General features: G+C 43.6%; 1 long non-coding RNA gene across 14 annotated transcripts in view; it reads left to right on the plus strand.

Moving 5' to 3' along the window:
* Positions 1-255: 255 nt before the first annotated feature.
* Positions 256-12,029, plus strand: part of LOC118245679 (uncharacterized) — a 68,704-nt gene continuing 56,930 nt past the window's right edge. For 12 of the 14 annotated variants that reach the window (XR_004777925.1, XR_004777940.1, XR_004777944.1 and 9 more), the window contains exons 1-3: positions 399-836; positions 2,539-2,692; positions 2,949-3,059. This is a non-coding gene — a long non-coding RNA (uncharacterized LOC118245679). The other 2 variants (XR_007708568.1, XR_007708573.1) reach the window with 2 other exon arrangements.

The raw sequence follows: 12,029 nt of genomic DNA on the forward strand, positions 1-12,029 counted from the left end.
CGGCGGCGGGGCGGGCGGCGGCGCGGAGCTGGGCCCGGCGGGCGGCGGGGCGGGGAGCAGGACTACGACTCCCGGCGGCCCCCGGCAGAGGTGAGCGGCCGCCGCTGGGGGCTGCGCGTCGAGGGGCGAGGGGCGGCGGGGCCGGGCAGGGCCGGCGCCGGGACCGCCCGCGGCAGCCATCTTAGGGCGCTGGGGGGGCTCCGCTGAGGGGGAGCGGCCCCGACGGCCTCGTCCTCGTCCCGGGCCGGCCGGGCAGGGCCGCGGGAGCTCCCGGCACCTCCGTGCACCGCTGGCTGGCGCCGTGCCCTGCCCGCCGGCGGCGTGGAAGCGGCTGTTAATAAAAAGAGCTGTCCCCCGTGGCGGGGGTTGTCCCCCGTGGGGCCGTGAGAAGGTGCCGCGAGGAGCTGGGGCTGGTCTGTAATTAAGCACTGAGCGCGGTGGCACGCGTTAAGCACCATGACCACATAACGGGCCGTGCTTTGTTGATAGTTGCGTGTTGATAGTTGCTTTGGACCAGCAAATGCCTGTCACAGCCAAGCCGTTTTGTCAAATTCATCTGATCTGAACTAACTTTCTGACAGCGCCGCTCCTGCTAGAGTCTCGGCTCAGTGTCTTCCAGAACAGCAAGCGGTGTGTTTTCTGGTCATCGCTTTTGCGTTTGGCTGTATCTGAATTAAATTGTTTTTAACCACAGATGAACATCGAGCAAGCACATGGAGTTCCAAATGCTGATCCTCAGAGAATCCACGTGTGACAGAAAGGATGGATGATCTTTTGACCGAGTTCCAGCACGGTGGAGTCTGCGTGTGGTAGTTTCAGGCCGATGTACAAAAAGGGTACAGCATTTGTTCTGCTGGGGCATTACACACAACCTTTTATTTTCTGCTTGTGTATCAGTGGCTGGCAACGCTTGTATTACCTTCTTAACTATTCACATGACTACATGTAGCAGATCATGCCCAGAAAATACAGTGATTCTTGAAGTCAGAAATTAACCCATTAATATTGGGATTTATTAAACAAAATTAGTCTCTCATCACAAGAATATACAGGCTTATACCACCTTGAGTTCAGTTATTTATGTAGGTGTTCAGCACTTAAGTACTCTTGTAGTCTGGGCCCAGCTGGTTATGACTCTGAAAAAGAGCTGAATGATGATTCCGCATTGGGTAGGACTCCAGCGGCTGCAGATCACCAAGTTCAATAATTTCATGTAAAGATGAGGTAAACCAGTGTATTTTCTTGGTTAAAGGCAAACTAAAGTCTTAAGATGTGCATTAAACTTAAGAAAGATGCATGTGGAATGTTCTTGCATATAATGCAGGCTTCTGATGGCCTAGCAAAAGATGAAATAATGATACTTTAAACATAGATCAGTGATTTGAAACCCTCTTCCCTAACTTACTTTGTGTCTTCTATAAGTGTTTGGTGCACAGATTGCAAATTTAGGTCATGGCATAATTGCTTCCTCTTCATAGAGGAGGATGCTCATTTGAGTTGCTAGTTTTGAGCTCTACCCGAATCTATAAGCATTGTGATATTCAGCTGTTTCATGTTCAGACAAAGGTATTTTTAAATAATTTCAACCCCCCAATGCCAGCGTTGGAAGCACAGGATGAAGATCAGGAGAATATTTCTATACCTGGCAGGATATTTGGGATAAGGGGGCAGACATCTGTATCTTGAAGTGAGAGGCAGAGTTGGGCTTCCGTGGCGTGTGACTGTATGGGAGTGAACTGCTGAGGATGGCGACAGCCTCTCCACTGCTGCATTCATTGGCAAGTGGAATTATGACAGAAACCAAGAGGTTTGGAAGTCTCCATGTTTAGTCTGCTCTTCTAATTGAGCCCTCTCTGCAGGGCCAGTCAATTTCAGTATGGAGGTATGGATTGGAATTTTTGGCAGTTATTAGGGTAACGATAAATTATTTCTGATTGCTAGAATGCTTACTTTTGAACACACTGGTTCTTTTCCTGTGCAGCACAAAAGTAAACCGTTTTGTGGAAACAGAAACGTTTGGTGTTGGTAGGATATTGTGTGCTTTTGTAACATGCCATTGTAAGCAAGACCAGCATGGAAAAACAGCACCCTGAGTTCTGATCTCAGCCTGATCTTAACTTGCTGGGTTATACTAGGTGAATTACTTGACCCTTTAGTACTTACTGCTCTGTAAACTGTGAATCCCACGTCCTGTGTACAAGGTTGTTTATTAAAATTTAAAAAGATCTTAAGAACATCTTTATGTGAACATCCCCAGTGCCATTTTACATTGGTGATGAGCTTTATGTTTTGCATAACTGATCACCTTACAGTCCCCAATGTTTTTAACTACTGTATTGGTTTCCATTTCTAACAGATACAAACAAAAATATGTCCTTGGCACTTAATGTTCCAGTTAAATGTTATATCACACCCACATTTTTAAGTGCAGTAATATATATAAGAAAAAAAAAAACACACTTAAAAGCAAGCTGTCCAACCAACTAACAATTAAATTGACATTTTTTTTCTTTCTTTTTTTTTTTCTTTTTTGGACAGGTATATCCTTAACCAACATCTACCATCTTGAATGTATGGGAAGGAAAAAACAACAGTGTAGTCGGCTTGTCTGGGCTTTGAGACTGCTTTGTGTCGGTGATGCAATGACCAAAGTTCAGCCCAGTGATTTTGCGATAAAACCAGTATGAGTGAGGTCAGAGTCAGGCTACAGTTTTGGTCTCTTGCTGCATTTGTTGTTTTTTTCCCCCTCACACAGAGTGTGTTGAGAACTGTTAACAGCTATTTTCTTTCCATCCCCTCTCCACTACTAAGTTCCTCTCCTTCTTTCTACCTGAACTCTTCTGTGGAACTGACAATTTTTTAGCTTCTTGCTTCTCTGTTACTTTTATGTGTTACAGTTTTCCCCGAAGTTTGTGAAATACCCCAAGCTCATTTTCACTTTCTTCTAGGGGTTGCTTCCCAGATCCTCTTAATTTGTTTTGAGAATTTAGAATTGCCTGTAATCATTGGGTAAACCAACAGTCTTGAACGGACAACAATGACGACCGCCTACTTAGAAGGTCAGTCGTTAGCTGTAATTTAATGTTGTGCCATGATGCTGCATTATTTCACAAGGTGTAGAACTTGGACAGGCAGTGCAGAAACCATCTTCTGTTATAATGTTGCCTGCCTCTGCAGAGGTATATTTACATAGAAGGAAAAATAAGACTGTGTCAAAGAACATCCTTTTTGCACTGTTGATGCCACCAGTTCTGCAAAGGTATGTGTTTCTTTATTTTTATAGCTACCACCAATCAAAGAGAGAGAGATACCAATGCTAGCCAAACGTGATTCAGATGAGAACAAGGCTAAAAAGAAGGAAGACAAACATGTCTGTAATATTTGCTGTCTCTTCAGTAATGGTTTACGTAAAAGAAATTTGGTTATCAATTATTCATCAGAGAATTTTTATATATCAGTAGAAACACAGAGGAGTGCTAGATATAACTGTACTGAAATCAAAAGGGGAATTATGTTCATATATATACCAAACTTCAAGCAGATCTATGTAACGTTAAGACTCCCACCCACCTTTACCATTTCTTTACTGACACATATCCTGTATTCCATTAACCATGTAATTCACCCTTTGTTGCAACTCTTCATTTGTTGCAGCCTCTCAGTTAAATGCACTACTTCTATATAAAGCACATCATTAACGAGTTTTATTGACAGTTTGCTACTGAACAGCCTAGAGCAGGAGTTGGAGTGACTCAGAGTAGGAAAGGCTGTGCAGCGTACAACTCCCCGTGCATGAATTTGCAGAGATAATGAACCTCATCCTGCTCTTCTGAGCTTAGTTCCACTGATTTTGTGGTTTCCACTGGTGCAAATCAGATCTGTGCTGGTGTCTCTGACTACACCCAGGTTAGATTGTGGCGATGGGTACTGTGAGTTAGTCATGGCCTTATTCCTTCTGAACTCTCTGACTGTCTAGGACCAATCCCGCATATGAGGAAGGAGACATTTACCAGTGTAGTTAGAAACTGTTTTCCCTTCAGGTGCTCTCTTGTTGGCATTTACTTTGCATGAAGACATCTCTGGCCAGAGCTGCTTGTGTGGTGGCACTGACCCGCTGCAGCTGTGGAGCTGCAGGATACTTTGCCAGTTGTATGCAGCCGTGACAACAAGGAGAGAGAGGGGGGAAAATCCACCAGTGGCTGTGGAAAGAGTTATCATATGCCATTTCTAAGTTCCATGCATGTGTTGGGTCTGTCTGGGATGGAGTCACCTTTCCCTGCAGCAGCCCACACAGTGCTGTGCTCTGCACTCATAGCTGGAACAGCACTGGTTTCACTCCAGTGTTGTGTCTATTGCTGAGCAGTGCTGGCGCAGCATCAGGACTCCCTCCAAGCCCCCAAGAGCCAGCAGGCTGGGGGTGGGCAAGTGATGGGGGGGGGACATCGCCAGGGCAGCTGACCTAAACCAACCAAAGGGATATTCCATAACACCTGATGTCACACTCAGCAATAAAAAGGGGGACTCTCGTGGGGAAGGGGGCTGTCCTCCCAAACAACCGTTATGCGTTTTGAGGCCCTGCGTCCCAGGACGTGGCCGAACATCGCTTGTTGATGGGAAGTAGAGAATAACTTTTTTTTTTCCTTTCTCTCTGCACTTCCGCGTTGCCTTGTTTTTTTTGTGTGTTTTTTTTTTTATTTTTCCCATTCCCTTTCCCTTTAATTAAATCATTCTCATCTCAAACCTTGAGCTCTTTGTGTTGTATTTTCTCCCCCTTCCTCTTTGAGGCGGGGGGAGTGAGAGAGCAGTTGTGGTGGAGCTCGGCTACCCACTCGAGTAAAACCACCACAGTGCATCTTTAATGTTCTTTAAAGATAATCTAATCATATAACTTGGGATAAATATGACTTCTAAGTCTAAAACTTAAAAATATATCCAAAGAATATTGTTGAAGTGTCCATGATACCGGGTGCTCAGGAATGGGCAGGAATGTAATAAGACCTTTTTTGATAGTTACTTAGATTAAAGAAACCCACAGCTCAATTTGCAGGTGTAATTCTGAGTCCAGAAGGAGCTGTATCATCGCTCTTATTACTGGCGTAACTTTCAAAACAAAATATTGACAGAAGGTGCATAGATACTAGGTTATGAAGAATGTAATTAGAAACAAATGGGAATCACTTAAGATTTAATATTGTATTGGTTAAACTAAAAATGTAGAGAACACCGCAATTTGGACTATCGCTTTTAGTCTTTTGACTGACAGAAATGGGCAGAAAAGGCAGCTAAAAATGAGGTGTGTTTGCTCATTTCTTTCTTGCTTATTTTTATATCTGGTTGTATTAAAATAATTTTGTAATTATTTTACATAAACACATTCAAAAGCAGCCAAATGCATGGGTTATGTATCGTTTTATTGATATAAGTTAATTTAAATGCTGTTTAAACTTGTTGGGAAAGTTGAAATCTGTTTTCCTGAGATATTTGATACAGAATGAAAGTCATACTTGGCTGTAGTCCTGACACTTCGTTAGCATGAGGGGCTTATCCTATCTGGAAGATCCTGATCTTGAGTTTGGGCCGTGAAGCGTGGTTGCATTGCTCACAGAGAAGTGGAGCACCAGCATGCGCCCTGTTGTGGCAGATAGCGAGCGTGGGGTCCTGCGTCACACCTGAGTGCTGCTCCTGGCACACTGGGGAGGGAGGAACCGCGCGGTGCTCGCTGCCACCAGCCCTGTAGAGTTCCACAGCTCCGAGCAGGGCCTCTCCACCATTTCTGAAACCACATCCTGTAGATCCATTGAATTCTTTCACCATCACTGGCTGCCAGACCCATAAGGCCCCCCCGGCCGTTGTTACATCAGTGCCAAACTGCACTTCGTGTTTTTTCTCTGTGACTTTTTCGGAGAATCCCGAGGGTCCTGTTTGGTTGCTCAGTCAGAGAGCGGAGGGTGGGAGAAAGCTTGCAAGGTCATCTCTGTTTGGAAGCAGCTCCCTTGGCCTTCAGCCCTCCCCTCAGCAGCTGACTTTCAAATGGCAAGAGAAGGTTTTGTTCATATGACCCAGGGGAAAGGCCCATTCCGCGGACAGAGACGCTGAAGTCTTGTCATCCGGCAGTAACGAGGAAAGCTTCTTTGCAAGGAAAGCCTTGTGTTCCTCAGTCCGTGTCTGTTCCTCCCATTATCACTTACTGCAGTGCCATGTTTACTTTTGCCTGCTTTGAGATAATGTGCATTATTTAAGCACTTTTGTATTAGTGCAGGGTGTGATTCTGTGCTGTTGGAGACTGAGTTTGAAGTAGATAATTTACCAACTCTGGGGTCCCGGAGGGTACTAGGTGTGGGTCTGCCATTGCTTGTGATACCTGAGGTAGTAATCACAGGCCAACTTTTAGGCACGGTTACTAGCAAGGACTAAAGTTATCCTATTTCTGTGGTTTAAAGGGTTACTGCTGTGCAGCTGAGTCACTGTAACCTGTTTGGTGCTCAACCATAGCCTTCCCTCCCTGCCAAAAATGCTTTAGCACAGACTATCTTTAAGCTAAGCCCTTCTATTTCACAATCACAGGGTGAGGACTGGGTACGGTCATCACACAGGTGATAAGCAGTAACGCATGAAGCCACAGTAACTTGATCGCCCTTGCTTGTACATCTGGTCTGTAACACACTACTTTGAGTCTCTTCTCAGTGTGAGAGGGAAATTTTTTGTTTCTTATGTGATTTCAGGATCAAATCTATCCCAGTGAAGATCTCTACAGGGTTAATCAATTGTGCTAAATTTAAGAAGGAAAGAATAAGTCACATTTGGGGAATAGCCAAGGAACATTTTTCTATTTTAAATAAATAATAGGTATATTTTTTTCATGGAAAGCCTTAGTGTTCAGTAGAAAAAGAGACGAGTCGTAAATTGTAGTAGGTAAGGTATTTAGTGGGATAGGGAAATTTCTTTCAATGTTTTTTAGGATTTTGGTGTGTTTAGGTTAATCAGTCAGTTTTCACTTTAGCTTTATGCCTGTCGGTTACATACCACTTCTGCTCTGTGCTGCCATAGCATTTGTGTATCTTCATGTGACTGAGGGAAAAAAAATGTTGCCAGTGTATAAAGGGAAATTAGTTCAGATATTTAGTACCTAGATTTCACTTTTGCATTTCACAGCATGGTAGCAAATGTGTGTCAGATTTTTCTTAGAAAATTAGGGTGCATTCCAGCAGAAACTGATGCATAGACGTAGCTTCTCCTGAAAAATAGCTGTCACTATTCCCCATAGCTAAGTGTTTGGAGTTTGCAGGATCAGGGCCTACCAAGCCTCACATCTTTCTTACGGTTCTTTTTTTTTTCTTTCTTTCTCTTCCTGGAAAACAAAACTCTCTCTCGTGTCTCCATGTTAACATGACTGGAAATTGAACGTAGGGGGATCTAGCATGTGATTACTCTTTTTAGACAGGATTTTCTTCATAGCTGAATTGGACCAAGTCCTTTTTCTCCCAAACCAGATGGTAAGTGATTCAGTACTTTTAGCAGTAGAAAAATGATTTGTTTTCTTTCCCCAGTAGTTGGTGTGAATGTACTTTTCTTTATCTATTTACATATTATGTAAACACACTTTACCAGCATTTATGTACATAGTTTACAGTCCTAATCCTGCAAAGAGTCCTGTATAGGCAAGGCCTTGCACATACCAGGAGTTGACATTGCTTATAGAGAGCTGTTTGCGTGGAACTCAAGGCAGCGTTGTAACTGTATTTGTATTTTTATGTATACACTAAAATTTATGACTGTATGAGGATGCAAACAGAGCCATAAGCCCACAAAAAGTTGAGTAACCGTGCACTTTACTTTTTTCACCTAACAAAGGCTTTGAGGATGCCCTTGATCTCTTCTGTCTTCCTGTGGTAGGTTGTAGTTCTTGTGACTCCCAAGTTAAAGCTAAAAGCTTTGGCCTTATTATAGAATGTTAGGGTGAGTTCCTCCTGGTGTGCGGGGGTAATAAGGGCCTCATTCACATACCTTTTGGACTTACCTTTGGACTAATGCTCCTAGGGGGGGCTCAGCACAGAGTGTCTTCTATCCTGCTGCGCCTGCCTGAAGGCAGAAAAGCAACACTGGGAAGGAATTCCATTAATGGTGAGACATATTTGAGGGTGTATTAAAAATCTCATTTTACATACATACCTGATTTCTCAAGGTCCATGTTTGTGCGTGTATATGCATACTGTTAAAACTGAATGCTAAATGCGGGGCAATTTCTTTTTTTGTGCTGGATAGAGCATGTGTGTAAACCGTATATATGTCACATCTGCGTATGGATATTTGAGGCAGAACAGAAGGATCTGAAGCTGATCGCATACTGTAGGGAAATGGTGTGTTACAGTGTCAAGGTGCTGATTCTTTATACAAGCAGGTACAAGCGAGGTTGCCCAAGCAGCCTGATGCCTGTCCTTTCCAAGCAGATAAGAGTTGTTTTCGTAAGTTTGATGTGCTTTTACCCTAGCTTTGTCTGAGAATTACAATGTTGAATTCAGAGTCATGCTGCTGCTCTACTGAGATGACAATTCTCCACTTCAAAAATAGCGGCCAGTTTCTCTGTTTACGAATCTGTCTGTACAGAGTTGGAATGTGATTATCCAATTCTCCTGGTTCTCACCTCATCTACACTCACTTCAGTTGAGTCACTTGGGGTTCATGCACGGAGAAGCCCTTACCTTGTTTTCCAGGTTTACCTGAGAGCTAAAACACAGATCTTAACGTCTCCCACTTGAAAAATGTGACATTCTTCCACTTCCATGAATTATAGTAGGGGAAGAAAAAAGACATATGAATTTGCATCGGGAGCATCATGCTGTGACTTATCAAGTTTTTCTCCTTAATTAGATTATCATTTAGTGGAAGGGTGGCACAAGAGGACCCTTGGTGGTTTTTTTTGACAGGCATCAGTAACCAAGTTGGGGTGATTTAGTGTCTCACAATGTGTAATAGCTTACTTTTCCCTTTATGCAACGGGAAGCATTTGCGGGAGTTTGCCTCTTGAACTACGTGGCTGTTGATATGGTTATGCAAGGTGGCAGAAAATGTGCACCTGCAGAAGGACAGACAGTCCTGCTGGGTGCTGCTGCGTGGGGTGGCCTCTGAATCCCCCTGAGGTCAGGCGGGGTGCCGGGAGGAACATGGGCTTGTTTGGCCAGCATTGTCTGTGTTTCATTTGACCAGCATCGGTGGTTTCATTTGACCAGCATTGGCTATGTTTCGAGCACTGAGGGCTGCAACTCTTGACACACCTCATCCCAGTCATGAACAGTCTCATGTCGTTATAGCTGGGAATTGCTTTATTACGGTACCAGAGAGAAATAAGGGCACCAAGTAATGGGTATGAATTTGTAAACACTGTACCTGTAAAGGAGCAAAACAGTAACTCTTGCCCCAGCTGCCGTGGGCACACAGGGGAGTGCTGTTAGGATTTCTGTTCTTCAGACTGTTGCTGTGCGTGCTCTTGTGCACATTGTGTTTGCCTCCTTAGTGGCAGCAGGGCTCTTGCTGCTTGGTGGGATCTTCCTGGAGTGCCTCTGCACCGAGCCACCTGTCCTTTGCTAGCAGATGTTGCACAGGGCACGCCACCACACCTGGGAGTGTGGCAGTGATCATGATGTGTGTAGTAAGTGAATATAGTCCAGGAGAACTAGGCTGGGTGATCTGGTCAGTCAGGGTGCCTTCAGCAGTGAGGCTGTGAAGAAGTGGGGTCAGAGACCAGTTACCTGTTACCTCCTGTGAGCCCCAGTGAGTGCATGTCGTGGAGAAAACTTGGCTCAAAGCTTTGAGGACTAAGTAGTTGCTGGAAGCTCTAGGTTACTCAGGACGTAAGCATATATTTACAAGCACTGGAAGTACTGAAGAGTGTTTCTTCTGGTTTCAGTTAATAATAGGGCACGTTGTGTACAGTTTGTGTGCTGGATAGGTTCATTTTATTGTCTGTAAATACACTGTAGAAACAATTTTGTCTTTTGTTCAGTGTTACCCAGCTGGTGTGTTTCTTGTAAATTAAATGAAGTAAGGGGAATAAGTAGCCTGCTCTGGTCTGTATGGGAAACAAGAAGCATCTAAAATAAGGGCCTCGGAGGGACTCGTGCAACTCCCCAGGAGTTAGAAGGGCTGAGCAAGGAGACAGCGTGTGCCACAGAGCACAAAATCTCCAGTCCACCTGTGCTGCAGACCGGGCAAGTCGCTGCTGAGGGCAGTTACCTGTGTGAAGAAGCAGCCTGATCGAGTTCTGCCCTCCCGTGTGCGGTACAGAGCTCGGAAGCTCGCTGCTCGCAGTGCAAGCGTTGTGGTTTAGCACTAGGGCAAAGGAGAGCAGAGCCTGGCCAACTGATAATAGCTTTTTGTGTTTGAGACTGAAAGGAGGGATTAAGAATAAAGTGGCTGTGTGTGCAAATAATTGTGTAAGTGTGACTCCTAAGTGACTTATAAAAGGCAAATTCATTATTTAATTGTTAGAAATACAAACTGTTTGGCACAAATCTTCGGGTTTGGCTGAGCTGTACTTGACCCATGAGAGAGCAAAGGTGATTTTAAGTCCTGGGATCCAAGGGGCCAGTCTGTAATGTAACTAATGTAAGCCAGAGTCATTGCATTAGCTGCTTTGTAATTGCAGATTTTTATTTTGTGTACAGAACCAGTTGATTCATTATCTCGTTTCCATTATCTAATCTCGATCTTTATGTGTGAACCTGAGCTATTTTACTTCAAGGGTGGCATATGACTAGAATGAAAGAAAGGTTTGATAAGAACAAATTGCCTGTAATGTAACCAAAATGATAGAATTGGTTAAATCTGTGTGCAGAATCTGAAAACTTCATGAGAAGCACAAGTTGAAAATGACCTTTCTTCTGTTCCACTCTATGCCCTTTGTTTCTTGCAGTATTTTGCCCTTGGAACAGGGACAGTTTGGATCCTAGAACATAAAAGAAGATTGCAAGCAATCATGTTTCTGTAGCTTAACACTTCGTCACTCCTCAGCTAAGCTTTAGGAACCAGTTGTAGGGACTCTGCTGTCATGTCCTGCGGTGAAATGATACCTGTTAGCTTATTCCATCTTCGTGTTGTTAAATTCTACAACTGTGGTAATCTCACCACAAGTTATCAGCTGTCCTTGTGCCTAGAATTATGTTCATCCCATTCTCTGTGAGCAGAGAACATATTTCCTGAGGCCAACATTTAAAAATGCTTTCACCTTTCAAAGAGCCTCCAGAATTTGATGAAGTTAATTTTATTTGTGCAAGCTTTTTTTCCCTTCCTTCTTTTTTTTTTGATCTTTCTATCATGTCAAACTGACAGCTGGTTTAAATCCAGATGATGTGGAGAGATGTTGAATTTTGTTGGCACATGAATGTGAGCCCAGAGTGAATGGGGTATTTATGGAAATACTTCCTGGCAGAAGTTGTACTGTCTGAGAATCAGAAACTTGCATCCAGTTGACATCACTGGAAGATGCACATGCAAAGTGAAAGTACTATGTGGCCTTTAGGCTTCTGTTCCTGTGGTGCATGAGGTTTGATATTACACAGAAGATTGAACCATTCACTTTTCTGGGTAACTGAGATAAAATGGTTATCTCTGATCAATTTCTGTCTGCTCTGTCTGGGGTATCCCTCCATGACTTTAAGAAAGTGCTGTGTATGTGCAACAGGGAGACTATTGGAATGGAAACCCTAATACAGGAGTGATTAATTGATGATACTTGATAATTTTTTAAAAGATGAGCACCGTAAGTGCTGCTTATCTAGATCATAGTAATAACTTGAAGGAATATGTTCACTAAAGTGAAATGTTCTCTAAAGTGCTTGCTAACAGGTTACTTACACTTGTCTGCTCCAAACACAGTACCTATTTTCCTAAGCCAAACTGGAAATTAAGTTTTCTTACTTAAGTATACCAAAAGTTACTGTGAGTATAGTGGGACTGCATTGATGTTAAATGAGTGTCACCAGTGGAAAATCGGGCCCAATGCTTTTTTCTGTGTTTGGCAAAAGGAAGGGGCA

The sequence above is a fragment of the Cygnus atratus genome, chromosome 7, assembly GCF_013377495.2.
Source record: "Cygnus atratus isolate AKBS03 ecotype Queensland, Australia chromosome 7, CAtr_DNAZoo_HiC_assembly, whole genome shotgun sequence".
NCBI lineage: Eukaryota > Metazoa > Chordata > Aves > Anseriformes > Anatidae > Cygnus > Cygnus atratus.